Here is a 16,128-nt window from a genome sequence, read left to right on the forward strand (position 1 = left end):
TCGATTTACAGTCTCGGACTCACCGCGGATAGTCCGCGGGTATTTCGAGGATTAGAGATGTATGGTAGAAACGAATGCCGGACTCCTCCTCCTCGGGGAGTCCGCGGTGAGACCGAGACTGTAAATCGAAGAGCCCCCCGTATGTCGCTATTCGGTACTTCACAGTTGTATTAACGCAAGGTACGAAGCAAGTCGAACGACTATGTTATGGCCATTAAAGCGTATGAAAGCAACAAGTCGATCACTTGAATCAGTAAGAGCTTGTAAGGAACTTTGAGCTAATTAAGGATATCAACACTGCGGCAAACACAGTAGCTGCAGTTCAAGCTTGTTTACATTACAATACATCGAAGGAAAACTGTGGATTTTTATATGGCTCATTTTTTGGCAGCGAATGAGGAGTTCTGGGATGCGGCGCGTGTTTCATCTAGGGGAGAAAAAGAACGTGTACTATCATTAGTAACAACAATAACAACATTGCAATCCTGGTGAATGTGTGTGTGTGTGGGGGGGGGGGGGGGGGGGGGGGCTCATAGATCTTGCATTATGTCATATAAGAAAATGACGAGAATGACCCAATTGACTAAGGACACCTTAAAGGAGCCATGAAGAGAAAATACAACTTCGTTTAATTTGAAAGAACTAGGATTCAGTATCTCACTCAGCTCCATTACAGCCAGAAAAGATGTTTTTTTAACGAAAAAAAAAAGCAAGAAGTATTTAAAACTTCCAAATTTTGCGCCACAGTGACGTGTTATGAGCAAGAATGACGTCATACGGGCCAACAATAAAACGTAATTTTTCAGTGCGTTAACTGCACGTTAGCATTTAAAGTGATGCGGTCAAATGGAACTAGAGGCCCCATTACAGACGTCCAGTCATGTGTCGTCGGGACAGGTCAGTTAGGCGGCCGCCAAATCGCACAAACAAGGTTCCGTGACGTCATAGAAAAGTTGCGGGAAATTGGCTAGGGGGCCGCGACTACTTCACACGTTTTCTTTAATATCTCCGTTATTTGTTCGAAGATGGCAATGATATTTGTATCATTGTTATCGGGACTAAGCTGTCTTTCTAATAAACCCAACTTGTATTTTGTCTTCATGGCTCCTTTAACGTGGGGTGCGATTAAGCTGATTAGTAAGCCCATACAAAAGCAGACAAGAAACTTGAGATAAGCCACTCAGCTCCACTATATAAACTTTTATAACGAAAATCTGTCTGTCTGTCTGTCTGTCTGTCTGTCTGTCTGTCTGTCTGTCTGTCTGTCTGTCTGTCTGTCTTGGCTGGCGTAATCAGTCATGCGTTTTTAATTTAGGTGCAGATATGCAGACACTAGCGCATCAGGCATCCGATTCTGCGGCACTAAAAATCTAGAGCTCAGCCGCCAGGACAAATTCAGAAATGGGTCAATCCTTGCTAGCACTTAAGTGATGTGATCGACGGAACCAGAGGCATCACTACAACCACACAATCATTTTCGTTGGTGTAGCTTTGTCGGCGGGCCACTTATCGCACAAAGCAGTCCCCTGCAACCTCATAGCGCCCAGTGCGAGAAAGTAGGTGGTGAATCGCCTTTATTTCATTTCTTTTCTTTCAAATTTCGAATAAACCAAACGTATTTTTTCATCATGGTCCCCTTCGAATAAGGAGATAAGAGCGTTGGAAGTCACCTGTGCAGTATTAGATCCGCTATTCCCTCAAGGAGTCCTTGAAACTAACACTGCCACGCCTGCAGTGCGTACCACTCAATCACTCTGCACCCAGGTCACTCTGAATCCACATCTGTCTACATAACCGTATACTTTTTCCAAGAAAGGCGGTTTGGCACGCAAGCAATGCGGCTTGCGTGAAACCAAACAGAAAAGGAGGGCGGAAAGGAGGTGATAGGAAAATGCGTAGAAATCCCTCTTCTTTGAGCACATAACAGAATATAAAGAAATTGTAGGCAAATGACAGATTTGATTGTGGCTGTAATGCGAGACATTTCGTCGCGATTATACATCTACAATCCCGCTCATTGGGTGTTATGGCAGGGTAGTGATGGCCGAAGTAGTCGTAGCAGGAGATGGGCTCCTTGATTATCTGTGGGAGCTTATCGATCCTATCCTCTTCATTAGCCATGCACGTGACGTTCCCCTTCCAAAATAACCGGAAATGGGAAGGGGGGACAAAGAGAAGCTTCGCATTTAAAGAAATATGTGCTCCGTCTGAGCAAATTCATGAAAAATCCATCAAAGGAACCATTAAGGAAAAATACAAGTTTGGTTCATTCGAAAGACTGCCACATCAGAATATAAATCACCCGAATGTTAACGCAAAATTCAAGCATTTAAGCCAGATAATAAGGAAAGCAGATAATAAGAACACCAGCCCCTTTCTCACACTGCCCCTGTGACTTCACAGAGACCAGTTTGCGCGATTGGCGGTCGTTGACAAAAGCTAGTGCAAATAAAAATGATTGGGCAATTGCAGTGACGCTCCTTGTTCTGTATGATCACACCCCTTGAATTCTAGCATGGAACTAACACCAGGGTTATATAAGAATTATTCCTTTTTTGGTACTTTCCCAATTACGTTACTTCTAACGTGCAGCGGGGAATTTGAAAGTTTGTCATTATTTGAAGCATTTTTTTCGGTCAAAACTACGTTCTTCAGGGCAAGAATGGAGAAAAAGAGAGAGACCTTTAATGTGAACTAGCTGGTGAGGTCAGCCCTGCTGGCGACAGGAGTTGCTAAGCCCGAATGGAGTTTAGCGGGTTACTAAAGACTAGTTCCCCCAAGTAAAATCAGGGTGTACGCTGTTCTTGTGGTTCCTTCACGCATTGTCGGTAAAGTCCTCCTAGAGTGCCTTCAGGCTTTGAAAGTATGTTTAACATATGATACAAAACTCGGCGAATCGAGAATATTTGAGTGTAACTTGTACGCGACGCGGGCTGGCGTGTTTTCGCTCCGTTTCACTGGCTATTTCTATTCGTTGTATTCGTCGTCTTGCCTACCTTCCTTCTATCTTCATGATATATGTGTAATGCTTCCTCTTATTTATATTATAGTGCGGTTGCAATAACCATGAATTTAGGCCTAAGTGAACATTGCAGGCGTACGTGCGGGAAAGGAATGGATGTGACAATTGTTGTGGAGTAGGGCACAACATTCAAAATCAATGGCTATGCATTGTACGCTTTCTGAAGTCATCGAACTCTACATTTGGGTTCTTGGTACCATTGCAAAGGAGAATTAATTCTAGTCTGTGATCTAAGGGTGTCTCATACGGGGTATGCGCTTTCTACCTTACTCATTGCGACACGAGGCCGGAAGGAAAAGCAACTTTGGTATCACCTCGAGAGGAATGCAGGAGCTTACCAAACGTTCTTCTTACCTGCTACGCACGCGGTCGCGGGTTACGTTGTCGGCCGCGGAGGCCCCATTTCTGGTGAAGGCGAAAAACAAAAGCGCCCGGGTGCGTGATATTTCGGCGCACGTTTAAAAAAATCCGGGTGGTGTAAATTAATCACTAGCCATCCACAACGGCGCGGCTCATGCACTGAATGTGAGTAGTAGCTTCGGCCACGCCAAACTGCAATGCCATCGTTTACAGAGAGATAGAGAGAGAGAGAGAGAGAGAGAGAGAAGAGAGAGAGAGAGAGAGAAAGAGAGAGAGAGAGAGAGAGAGAGAGAGAGAGAGAGAGAGAGAGAGAGAGAGAGAGAGAGAGAGAGAGAGAGAGAGAGAGAGAGAGAGAGAGAGAGAGAGAGAGAGAGAGAGAGAGAGAGAGAGAGAGAGAGAGAGAGAGAGAGAGAGAGAGAGTACTCAGTTTTTATTTGTCGAGAAGAGGCTGATGTTATGGGCCTCGCCCCGTGAAAGGCATCCTTAGTCCGAGAGAGACTTTATTTGAAGTGACCCATGTCGGGGTTGCCGACGGTACGTGGGCCGAGAAGGTGCCTGAACGGGTGCTCCGCAGGGCTCCGCACGTGGGCAATGTACCGGGAGAGGCAAGACCAGAGGACCGGGCGAAGATCTGGGGGAGGAGCGGCACAGCTTCTCCATGTTTATATAATGTGGGGAGGTAAAAGGCGTGGGTGTAGAAAGCGGGTTGATTTCCTGGCACGAGGACAGGTCCCGTGGGAGCTTCAGCCATTCTTTATTAATTTATTTATTAGTGAACGTCGCTGGTTGATCTGAAGAACCAACCAAATGCCTGCCTCACCAAAGGTAAGCAAAATGTGACAAAGGGCGAGCACATCTGATCGACCAGCCAAACGCATGCAATCGGTTCAAGCCTTATACGAGGTTTCTTCCTGGAATGACTATGGCGCTTCTCAGAGGAGCGAGATGACGGCGGAGGAAAAATAAACGTTTGCTGTTCCCAGAGATGGGAGAGGGAAGGGAGAGGGGAAAGGAGGGGGGGTGGTCGTCGGTCATCATAGTGGGTGGCGTCCCTGATCGAGGATGCCACGGCCACTTTAATCTCGTATATACCGGGTCACCAGGCTGCACTGCTTCTCCAGGACCTCGCTGGTCAGCAGGACAGAAAAATTAATTTACCCCAGATCCACAGTGTCATTTATGAAAGGTTCATACCCAGGGGCCACTTTTCTCACCCCCTACATGGCTACCCCGAGTACAGTTGACATACCCCTAAAAAGAATGGCGAGGACATTTCTGAGAAAAAAAAGAGACATATCTGAGTAAAGATCTTATTAGAGTTCCCGCCTATCATATTTTTTTACAATCTAATGCCTGTAAGCTAAATTACGTATAAGTTCTGCCATAAACCGTCCATACATTTCGGGAAATTTTTTAAGGCGTGTTGCGGGGTGGGATTCACAAATGCTTGCTCATACTTAATAGGAATGGCAGCAAGTAAGGAGTGCGAAACGTGCGGCACACCGGATACGATACGCCACGTTTTATGCGAGTGCCCACGCTACTCGCCTGCAAGAAAAAAGCTGTCATCAGCACTGAGGAACCTGGACTTTCGGCGGCCATTTTCGGAGGAGAAGGTTCTGTGTCATTGGCCTTCTCTGTCATCCGCTCAGAAGGCGACTAAAGAACTCTTACGCTTTCTACGGGCGACGAACTTAAACAGCAGACTATAGACTGAAAGACTCCAGTGGCAGTCACTGAACTTCAACGTTTAGTGCTTCAGCGCTGGGCATACCTGTGTGCTCCCACTTAGCTGTATTCTCTGCTTTCTCTTTTTTGCCCATTTTCTCTTTCCCACGTGCAGTATAGCAAACTAGGCTCTAGCCAGGTTAACTTTCCTGCCTTCCTTCTACATTCTTCCTTCCGTTTCAGGCGTGTGACAGAACTTTTGAAAAGTACGGTTTTCGGGATCCAGCAGATTGAATTAAGCCAGCGGGGCTTTTTTGTTGATAGAGACACGTCAGCTGGCTCCGCCATGAATGTCTACGCTTTGTCGTGCTGACCGGAGGTCAAAAGAGGGTGGCAGCTAATCGGATTAGCCGCACGCGGCTTCTTTCGCCACGCACCAACGGGCCCCTAAATCCTTTGCGTCAACACCCTGCTTCCGTTCTTGCCCTGGCCTCCGGAAGCAGCCGTTCTACATGTTAAAAACGTATACACAAGTACAGACTCCTCTAAGTGCTTGATATACACGGTGAGACTCCACAACATATTTAATTAAAGAAAAGGCAGTGCCGACTGGAACCGAATACGAATCAAAAACCGTAAGAGAATCAGTACTTCGGAACTGAACCCAAACACGAACAGTTTCTTTCTTTTTTTTTTTACCACGCGAATCCGAAGAGGAAGGGAACTAAAGTTGCCGGTTTACGACGAAACGCTTCGGTCATCCGGCGAGAAAGTGGTCAGCGCCAATTGGTTGAAAGGTTCAAGTTTTTCGCCTGCATCAGAAAAACGGCTGCGGAGCATCCCCACGTTGCGGAGGCCGGGAAAGAACCCGTGCACCCGTGCTGAGCAGCACCACGCCATAACCACCGAGCCACCCCGGCGGGACAATGCCATTTGGCGCTTTCTCGTTCGAGTGTCATTAACCTCGTGACCCCTCACACATTTCCATCCCCCTTTCGTCAGTCACACCGCACGAAGTTGAACACCAGGAGGAAAGGGAGGCCGCTGGTCCCAACGTTTATCTATAAACGTTGGCTGGTCGCGCAAGACACTCTTTGCAGCCTGCAAACGGTATTGGCGATGAGAATCATGAGATGTTTGAGTGGCGCCCCCTGGCTCGCGCCGCTGTCGTCTGCTACACTCCGCTGGTGAGGGGCAGCAGCGCCTGCGCTAGAAAACGCCCGCTTTGATGTTTTAGTGCGCTAAAAAGTGTATTTCTAGTGATTCAGTAATTTTTGCCACCTTCTGACACATCTGAATAATTTGAAGCTGTATCCCCCACACGTTTGAAACAGACGAAGAGAGTGAGAACAAATTTGTTCAAAGCATCGGTCAGAAGATCGTGTGTAACTCGTCCTTTCTAGCTTATTCGCGAGGTTCAGCGCTCAGAGCTCCTCGATAAGTATTCAAAATGCGTAGGCTTCCCTACAGTATTTTTGAGATGCTCTTATGAAGACTCAACAGTCTAAAGCTACGTACCAAGCAGCGGGCCCCTACACGCGCATCACACAGCAGGAAATAAAGCGGCTGTCCTCTATTTATTTCGTTGTTGTTGAATTGGATCAGATGAATGTTTCTTTCTGTGCAAAACGCTTTAATTTTTCTTCGCCGTTATGAACATTTTGTTAGGAGACTTGGGAATGTTTTGCAGGCTCACAAATTTTGTGTGGGCAATTTCTTCAGGTTGTGTGGCAAACATTCCCTTCTTCATAAATCAGCTTTCGTTATGGCTGCGTGCAAGAAGGTGCATATCCGCAGCGTGCGCTGTTTATTCACATGCAAATACAATGAGAAGGTTTGGGCTACGCAACCTCAATCGACGTGTCATCATTGCGAAAGTAGCGCGCCCCTTAGTGCCTGTATAAACGTAGAGCAGGAACATCTGCCTTTTTAACGAAGTCAAAAAATAATAACAAATATAGCACTAATAAAACAAGCCGTTTCCTCATTGAGCGCAACCACTTTTCGTTTTGAAAGAACCTCAATACCTCTCCCCTGACCTTGCAGACACTACGTATTTCTTGTGTGAAGAAAGGCAGCGCTAAAATAGTCGAAACATGCAGCAAGTCAAAACAGGCCCGGGTGCTGTCCCGTTTGTCCAACGGTCGCCCCGTCTGCTTTTTTGCTGTGCTGTTCGCGTTGTTAACGCCGCTGTGTTTTCGGAGAGGCAAACTTACCTACACGCCAAACTTGCAATTTTACCACTCTCGTTCCGGAGTGGGCGTGCTGCTGTCGACAGATTAGACCCCCCACAAAAAGACCTCTGTCTGCTCCTTTTCGTCGTATCCCGCATTATAGCGAAAGACGCGGTGGCGCATAACGGCTCAGCATACAAGGAACTCTATAAAGCCATATTTTCATGCGCTGAATAAGGCTTAATTTCAACAAACGTTCGACTTAACAGCGTATACAGCCGGCGAATGCGAAAGAATGAACAAACAATCTAATTGATAGTACATTCGTACTTGGCGTGCCATTTCTTCCTTCGTATACGCTGCAAATGGTCAACAAAATCTACAGGTGGTATTTAAACCCGCTGCTTTATGATTGCACGGGGGCGTCGTGCCGGTGCGAAGGCTTACTGTTTCATGTCAGCCGTGATGCGCGGTTCCATTAATGGGAGTATTTGAACATAAAAAATAAATTGCTCGGCACTACTTGAGAAAAGGCTTGTATAGATTACGGTTTATGAGATCGAAGCGACTTCACAGTAAAGAGCAAATTTCTTTGAATAAGTGTTTCTAGGTAAATCTGGAAACGAAAAAAAAAAAAAACGATTCCGGGGCCTGGGTTGTACGGACGCGCTTGTTTCACGTTGCTCAACAAAATACTGAAACTCAATAATGTTTTCTGAGTTCTATACGAGTCGTACGAGCGGTGAGCGACGAGCGGCGTGATTAGGGACGGTTGCTTTGCCGTATTCAGTGTACAGCTTGTATCCGAAGTTATCCCAGCTTCAAGTGCCTTAGTTAGGTGCGTAGCCGTAGTTTGAGCAAGTTTTTTTAACGAGTTGGTTGTTGTTTTAAAGGCCAGCGGCTGAACACTTGCAGACGACGCGTGGCCGACATTTGAAAAGTCTGTGGGCGCCTCCCGCAGCAAGCTGTTGGGCCGCAGACGGTGTAGCCCAGCCTGGAGACCAGGGATCAGTTTAAAACGCCGTGTTGCTGCATGCACCAATGCAGAAAAATTAACATATTTCTAAGGGGTAAAATGTAAAAAACCAACGAAATAATGCTTCTTCGTATGACTTATTTTAAACGTGCGGCATCTACCTTGGCACTACAAATAGGCAATGTTTTACTCTGAACCTTTTCTTTACTCTTCTGAAGTTTGTTCAATTGAATTTCTACTGGATTGGGGATGCACACTCGCATACGTCACACTCGCATACGAAGAGCCCATGTTACGGTAAATGCCGGGAATCGATACATTACTTGACCTAGGTGTGCGCATTCATTCAACTTAATATGAATTACCAAATTAAAGGCTGATTTGAGATGTTGCTAACCGCATCACTTTGCAGCATATGTTTCACTTCCGCGTTCTCAAATGCACACCTGACGCGCATTCCGTTCCCTGAACGATGTTGGCAAGGCATCAAGGTTACACAGATCTCCTTTTCATTTTCTCGTCACGCTGATTCAATGGTGTCGTGTCCCGCCTCCTCAAAGAAGCGGTTATGCAAGCCCACCTGAGGTGTGGCCCTTCAGACGATGGCCTCCGCAGTCAAGCTTGTGCTCTCCACGTTGTTTACGCCGAAACGGGAGCGAAAATGTGTTCATTGTGGTTTGTCACCTGTCTTGCTTCGCGGAGTAGACCCTGGTGCAAGAAAAGAAAGTAAGATTCTTTAGGTTCAAGAAGGAGCTTGCGTTTAAAATTGATGTGTCAAAAGCCCCGTCGCATGATTCGCATCGGAAGTAAGCGCAAATAAATAAAAACCGAGAACCTTTCCAAGATGATCTTTCCTTTTTGTTTTCAATACACAGAGCCGCACTTTTGGCGCTCTTTCACTAACAGTTTCCAATATCCCCGCCTTCATCAAGAGGCTGTGACAACGGCTGCGAGGCTATAATGTCCGGAGTGTCGGTACACGAGGTGATACGAGCCGACGAGCTCGCACCGGAAGCGAGAAAATGCCAGAGCCACGTTCTCCGCGATCACGTCGCCTCGAGCCACCCACATTATGAGAGAAAGAACGTGAGGCAGTACTCATGTTCAGTACCCTACCAGAGGGCCCTGAGTCCAGAAACTCTACATAAGGGCCTGCCTCGTCCAGAAAGAGTAATCCTTCGCCGAATTGGCGTTGGATCCGCCATCGCTACAGCCAGAGTGCGTAAAAGCATCGAGGGACTAAGCTGCAGCCTTCCTAGCGCAGTACATCCGCCACCACCCCGACCACTGGTGTACGCAGGGTCGGGCAATGAACAAGGCCACTGACTCTGCCTATCCTCACATAACGACTATCCACAATTCTTTGTCTAGTACCCCAGAACATGCTGTGTAACACCTCGAATCTGCACAAAAATGCATAATTGGTGAATTTAAGGCATTTAGTTGTTGCAACACTGTAAATGCGCATCATTGGTATAAGAAAAACAAAGAAAAATGAAAAAAAAAAAACAGATACAAAGCAATAAAGTCGCCCAATAGCCACAAATGCATACTAAAACCGACGAAAAATAGTTCAGTTTGGCTACTTATAGTCCAATCCGGCTATTAAAAAACTATGGCGAAGCAGAGTAAGAATTCCCACGCATGAGAGACAATTTTCGAAATCTCTATACTTTTTTTCTTTTCGCAAACTATGCACCAAACTTACGTGGCTTAGATGTCTCTTCTTGCCGCAACAAGTAGCCATTTCTTTAAAGGGACCCAGAAAAGCCTTTTGTAAAAGTTACAAAAGGCCTTTATTGTCGCGTAGTACCAATATAGCGATGCAGTGCCGTTGGAATCATTGATCTAAAATCAGTATTAGCTGCGCCAGAAGCAATTAAGTGCACCTCTCCCCCCTTGCCGATCGATTCCTCCTCCCTCTCTGCTTCTTTCAAAGCAGCTGGAAACACTGGGAATAGCCATGTGACATCGCGACGCTCGACTTCCGTTCTCCGCTAGCTACAAAAATAAACAAAACAATCAAAATGCTATGGGGAATGCGCCAACAGCATCCAGACGTTTTTTTTTTTTCTCTTTAAGTTGTAAGTGATTACGTTTCTCCTTAATTTTCTTTAGTTTTTATGTTTTTCTTTACTTCCCGTCCTCTGTCTGCTTTTTTGTCGGAGGGGGCACTCATCCGTCTCTTTTGAAAGGCGCGGGCATACACTTTTCATCCTCCGCTCGCGTTACTGAATGAATGAAACTTTATTAACGATACGGGGGGGGGGCTTGGTAGCCTAGTTGGGGAAGAGGGGAGAAGGGAAAGGGAGTGGGGCGGCCGTCAGAGTCGTCCGGTCAGGTCTGCCGCTCGCACGAACTCCCACAAAGAAAGGATCGTGCTCGCGGCGTCCAAGTGAGGGGGCGGGGTTGTCCATTCTTCCAATGATGTAACGCCGGCGCCCTTGTGCCTGTTCCTCAGCGGCGAAAGGCCGGGGCAGTCCCACAGTAGGTGCCTTAACGTTGGAGAGGCACCGGTACTGCACGTGCAGCACGTCGCAGTGGCTGCCTGGTCGCCCTCCTCGTTCTGATCGGTGATGTCCACTTGTGGGTCACCGCCACGAGCTCTTTTGGATGCAGTGTGTGCTCGCCACTTGGCCAGAACATCTTCCGTAAGTGCAGCACCTGTCCTAGCCTTGTAAATTAGCACTTCCGCACCGCGCGGAAGCCCGTTGGGAAGTGGGTGGGGATTGTGCGGCACCTTCGCCCTCAGTTCTCGTTTGGCTTGCACCTTCATCCGCTCGCGTTCCTCGTCCGGGTCAAAGAGCAGCGAGGCCTGAGGGACTGCGTCAAGGGGGGACGAGCGGAAACGTAACAGCTCGCTCGCCGCGTCATGGGCGGCGCCGTTTCCGATGCTGCCCGCATGCCCCGGGACCCAGTCCACCCGCACCATCACGCCGTAGAGCTCGTGAAGGGTTGCGCAAGCGACTTTCACGTTGTGCGCCAAAGTGCCGGCTCTAGGTGTCTTCGTCAGATTTTTGAGGGCGTCCAAAGAGTCGGTAAAAATTGTGAAGGTTTGTCCTCGCACAGAAAGTGGGCTGGTCCTTGCACATTCAGTCAACTTCTCTAGTGCATAAAGGATGGCCTGCAGTTCAAGTGACCTCACAGGTTGCTCTTGGCAGTATTGAAACGCCTGCGCATCCCGCTGCTGTCCTCGGACGGCAGCGACCGCTCCCCGGAAAGTGTCTGGGTCCCAGGCGGCGTCCGTGAAGATGGCGTTGTCCTGGAAGTCAGCCCTCTCAGCAAGGGCGGTTCGTTGGGCCGTGTGATCCCCTTTCGTGCGTCGGCGCGTGACTGGCTTCGTGACACGAACCTGGACGTCGTCCCAGGGAGCGATCGCGCGGAGCACTTCTATCTGTTCACCCAGCTGTTCCCCGTCCAGCTCTAGGAGCGACTGGCCCGCTGGCGTGTAGAGACGGCGGCGATCGTGTCCTGCCTTGCGTTCTGCGATGATGTCTCTGAGCGGCGGGATGCGAGAGTTACTAAAAGCACTGGGATTACCCGTGGCTGTCTTTTTACCAAGAGCAGGGATCCTGATGATTGTACTCCTACCCCTGCTTCCCACTAACGTGGGGAGCCTGGATGGTGAGTAGATGATGACGATGTGTCGTGACATGCGAACATCGTGACATCGCTTCCTTCGCCCCACCCCCCTTGGGACCGCCACTGGCTAATAGCAACACCAATTACCAAATAGGGTTATAACTTGAAAGACCCTTAGTAATCGAAGAGACCCGATGGAGACGCACATATTAAGGCGCGAATTAAGGAACAAATCTCCCCCTTGGCATGACCCCGACTGCCAGCCCGAAAAGAAAGAGGAACATGTGGTTGAAAGGCTCCTCCGTATGCAACCGTCTACCTGCCGGGAAGCGGCAACAGCATAAAAAAAGAAGTACACGCATAAATGCGGCAATCTGTCACTGGATATGATTCCCGCGGGACAGCAGCTCTACTCGCGACTTTGCCCTTGGCGCCAACATCTATTCGAGCTTCCTCGGTACTTCAGGGAGACCCGTTGAGTTGGCCATCGCTTTGCCTTGTGTCGGTGGCCCGTTGAGTTGACCATTGCGTTGCCTAACCGTGTTCCATCGCGAACACTTTCGCGCCTATGTTGACCGTTGCGAATCCGAGGACCGTTTCAAGCCTCCTCGTATTTACGGTTGCCGAAGTTTAAAAAGTGAGGAGAAAAGAACTACCCGTTCCTTTTTCTTCCACTACGATGTTGAAGTCAACGGTAACACATCTGCATAGCTCTGAAACTACTTTCAGAGGCTGATGCAACGCGCTTCTTATCCCTCCACTACTCCAATGTACATATATGAAAGAGGAAAAATGTCAGCCGGTCGAATTTCAAACCGCAACTGCAGCTTTGTTTCAAACCCTAGTACGATGCATGGACTGCAAATCCGACCTTCAAAGCGCCGCGATAACAGCTGTATAAATCTGCGCCTGACCTTTTGTTCTGTGGGAATCGTGGAGAATCGCGGCCCGCGATCCCGACCCGGCGCGCGTTTCGGGAGAGACTTGTGCGCTGAAACCGTTCCGACGCTCCGCTGGTTCGTCGGCGCCCCCGAGAGATGGCACCACCGGTCCGCGCGGGGCATAGGCGCGCGGGCGGCGCGAACGGGTGCGCGCGGGAGATGAGGAGAGTATCGCCGGAGGTCCAGTCGGGGCAAGATCGACTGAACAGCGCGGCGGTGGTGGATAGGGCTACTGCGCTGATGATGATGCTTAGTGGCTTCCCCTTCGTAACGGGGTGGCGTTGCACAGCGGCCTTAGTCGCAACGAACTGTACAATCACCTCGCCCCCCCCCCCCCAAAAAAAAATACAAACAAAATAAATAAAAAACAATGTCAAAATAAAAAGAAAATACTTTTACGAAATCTTTGTGCTAGTCTGACTTCTTTGTTCGCATGTCTTCCCAGATTGTTCTCTGCTCTTTTCCCACCAACATTCTAACCTTCTTTTACTAACCTCTACTGCTGTCCAGTTCACTTTTCCGCTAACCTTAAAGCCAGGGGCTTCCGGAAGCTGGATGGCTCCATCACTGAGGACTGGACGGATAATTTTGCACTCCGTTACAATATGTCGCATGGTTTCTGGCTCTTTTCCGCAGCCTGCGCATAGTTCTTCCTATACCGGCTCGCGGATAAGCGTTTTTGTCCGCAAGCAACCCGCCCGGGCTTCAAAAAGCAATGCACTTTCTTTGGTATTATCGAATAATTTTTCCTTTGTGATCTCCTGCTTCCCGATCCTGTAGATGTTTAAGGACTTCTTCGCATCCATCCTCTTTTTCCAGGTCGTGGTCTCTGTTTCTTCCACTCCATTTTTTATTGCCTTGGTCGTTTCCCCTGCACTTCCAGGTTTCATATACTTTGTCCTGAGCCTTCTGGTTCTTTTTCTCCATTCTGTGTCCACGCTGTTCATGTAAAGATACCGTAACACTTTGGCCGCCCATCTCTGATCATCCATATTTCTAAGTCGTTCTTCAAAACATATTTTGCTCTGGGCTTCTCTCACTTCGAAGGATGCCCATCCCATGTCTCCCTGCACTGCCTCATTTGTTGTTTTACTGTGTGCTCCTAATGCCAATCGACCTACGGCCCTCTGATTTACTTCTAGTCCTGATTGAATCTCTGCTTTGACACACTACTGCGTTTGAAAAGGTGAGTGCTGGTACCATTACTCCCTTCCAGATTCCTCTCACTACTTCATATCTGTTATATCCCCACAGTGCTCTGTGCTTCATGATAAAGGCGTTTCTTCTGCCTTTCATTCTTAAATGCTCCTCATGAGTTTTTAGATACGCCTGACCTTCGTTTAACCATATGTCCAGATATTTGTATTCCGTTACCCACGGTATTGCTGCTTTTTGAACGAATACCGATTCGTTACGGGCGTTGTCATTAAAAACTAGAACTCCCGACTTTGCTGTGCTAAACTCTAACCCCAGTTCAGTGGCTTCTTCCCCGCAGATATCTGTGAGCTGTTGCATACACTGTTTGCTATCTGCTAGTAGTACTATGTCATCTGCATATATCAGTCCCGGGATATGTTGTTCCACTTCCTGTCCTTTGCAGCTATAAGATAGATTGAAACCTATTTTACTGCCTCAAGCTTTCTTTCTAGTCTAGCCATGTACAGCATGGACAGCAATGGCGACAGAGGACAGCCCTGCTTTAAACCTCTATTTGTGACTACCGGTTCCGTGCACTTTTGGTCCTCCCAGGTAATTTGCACCTCGCTCTCATTGTAAATTCACTGCAACAGCTGTATAAATTCCTGGCCTAATCCCTCCCGTTCAAGTATGCTCCATAGAAGTTCTCTATCTACGTTGTCGTAGGCTCCCTTTATATCGAGAAATACTATCCATAGTGGTCGCTCCTGAGCCATTGACGCTGGAGTTTTGGCGCAGCGCCCCTAGTGGCCGACGCCTCTGGGTAGTACAAAAGCAGACGACCCTCACCGCCCTCCATGTGTTTTCAATTACAAGCCAGAGCGAAAGTTGGTTGTACTTAATTTAATCACATTGCGGTGCGTTTAAGTGACTCCATACTGAATAAAATGTCCTTAAAGTGGTTGCAGGGGCTAAACAAAATAATATCCGCTTCAACATGCCGATTTATCTACTTTCTTTTTAGCGAGCTGTCGCGATCTTAGCGACGTGGGACAGTATCCCCAAGTCGGGTGGTCTAACTTCTTGACGATCCTTATCGTTCTTTATTCTTGCGTACCGTTGAGAAGGAAACAGTTCAAGAATACCATAAACAGATAATGCTGGTACTGTAAATGGTTGCTTCAGCGGGAGCCTATGCAAGACGACGTGAGAAGCGCAGCCGACTCAGCTGACACTGCTGGCCTGGCACCGCCTTGAAAACGAGTGGAAATTTTATTTTGTATTTTCGCAAACTAAATGATTCTTGCTTAACATTTTACGCCATACGATTTGCGAACGGCAAGGTACATGTATACTAGCGAGTAGGTGAGGCAGTAGCGTCAAATAAACAAATTAAGCGCAATTAAAGGACGCAAGACAAGCACCAGATCGCATGTCCGCTATTGCAGAGATGTGTAATTCTGTATTTACATAACATAACATAGCCACATACCCGGTGCGCGGCCCAAATATTTACATGCGGTCGTCACTGACTGTGTTGGTTATATCTACTGCAGAGGTCGGCAACCTACAGCCCGCGGGCCGAATGTGGCCTGCAGGGCTGTATTAAGCGGCCCCACGTCGTCAGAACCACCACCCCTCCCCCTGTCATCTAGACGCCGACATGCCAGTTTTGACCAATAGTGTTTGACGGGGAGACAAGGACAGAAAATTGATAGCTTCCAGCTGCATTGTTACCCATATTCACACTTTGCCAAATTATTGTCACATATTATTGGCAATCCGCTGAATTTTTTCTCTTTGCCTTCAAAGCCCTCCTTCCCCTCCCACCTGATTTGCCAGTATATTATCTCTATGTGATTTGCCATCCAGCCCTCCGCCGTGTCGACTTCATGCAACTCGGCACTACACCTGAATACGTTGCCGACCCTTATTCTAGTCTGTTAAGTGCGAACTGGGGATATATGATGCAAGAGCGTAAATAAAGTGAGAGCAAACAAGGAAACGAAACGGCCACACAATTCGCCCGACCACTTTGTTTTACGGCCACTGCTTTCGGAATCACAAACATATTTCACTCTTCTGACGCTCGCTGCATTTTGTGACTGAGCCACGAAAAAAAAACGGCAAGCTAGCGCTGCAATATGTATTCGTAACGATGACGCAAACCAGTGGTGTTTATTGAAAATGAACGCATAAGTGCGCAGGTGCGCAAACGCACGGCTCACCGGAGCGGACCAACCTGCGGTGCGCGAGACTCGCTTGCGA

Source organism: Haemaphysalis longicornis, unplaced genomic scaffold (assembly GCF_048455015.1).
Source record: "Haemaphysalis longicornis isolate Haplotype H1 unplaced genomic scaffold, Haemaphysalis longicornis Haplotype H1 scaffold_1, whole genome shotgun sequence".
Classification (NCBI taxonomy): Eukaryota; Metazoa; Arthropoda; class Arachnida; order Ixodida; family Ixodidae; genus Haemaphysalis; species Haemaphysalis longicornis.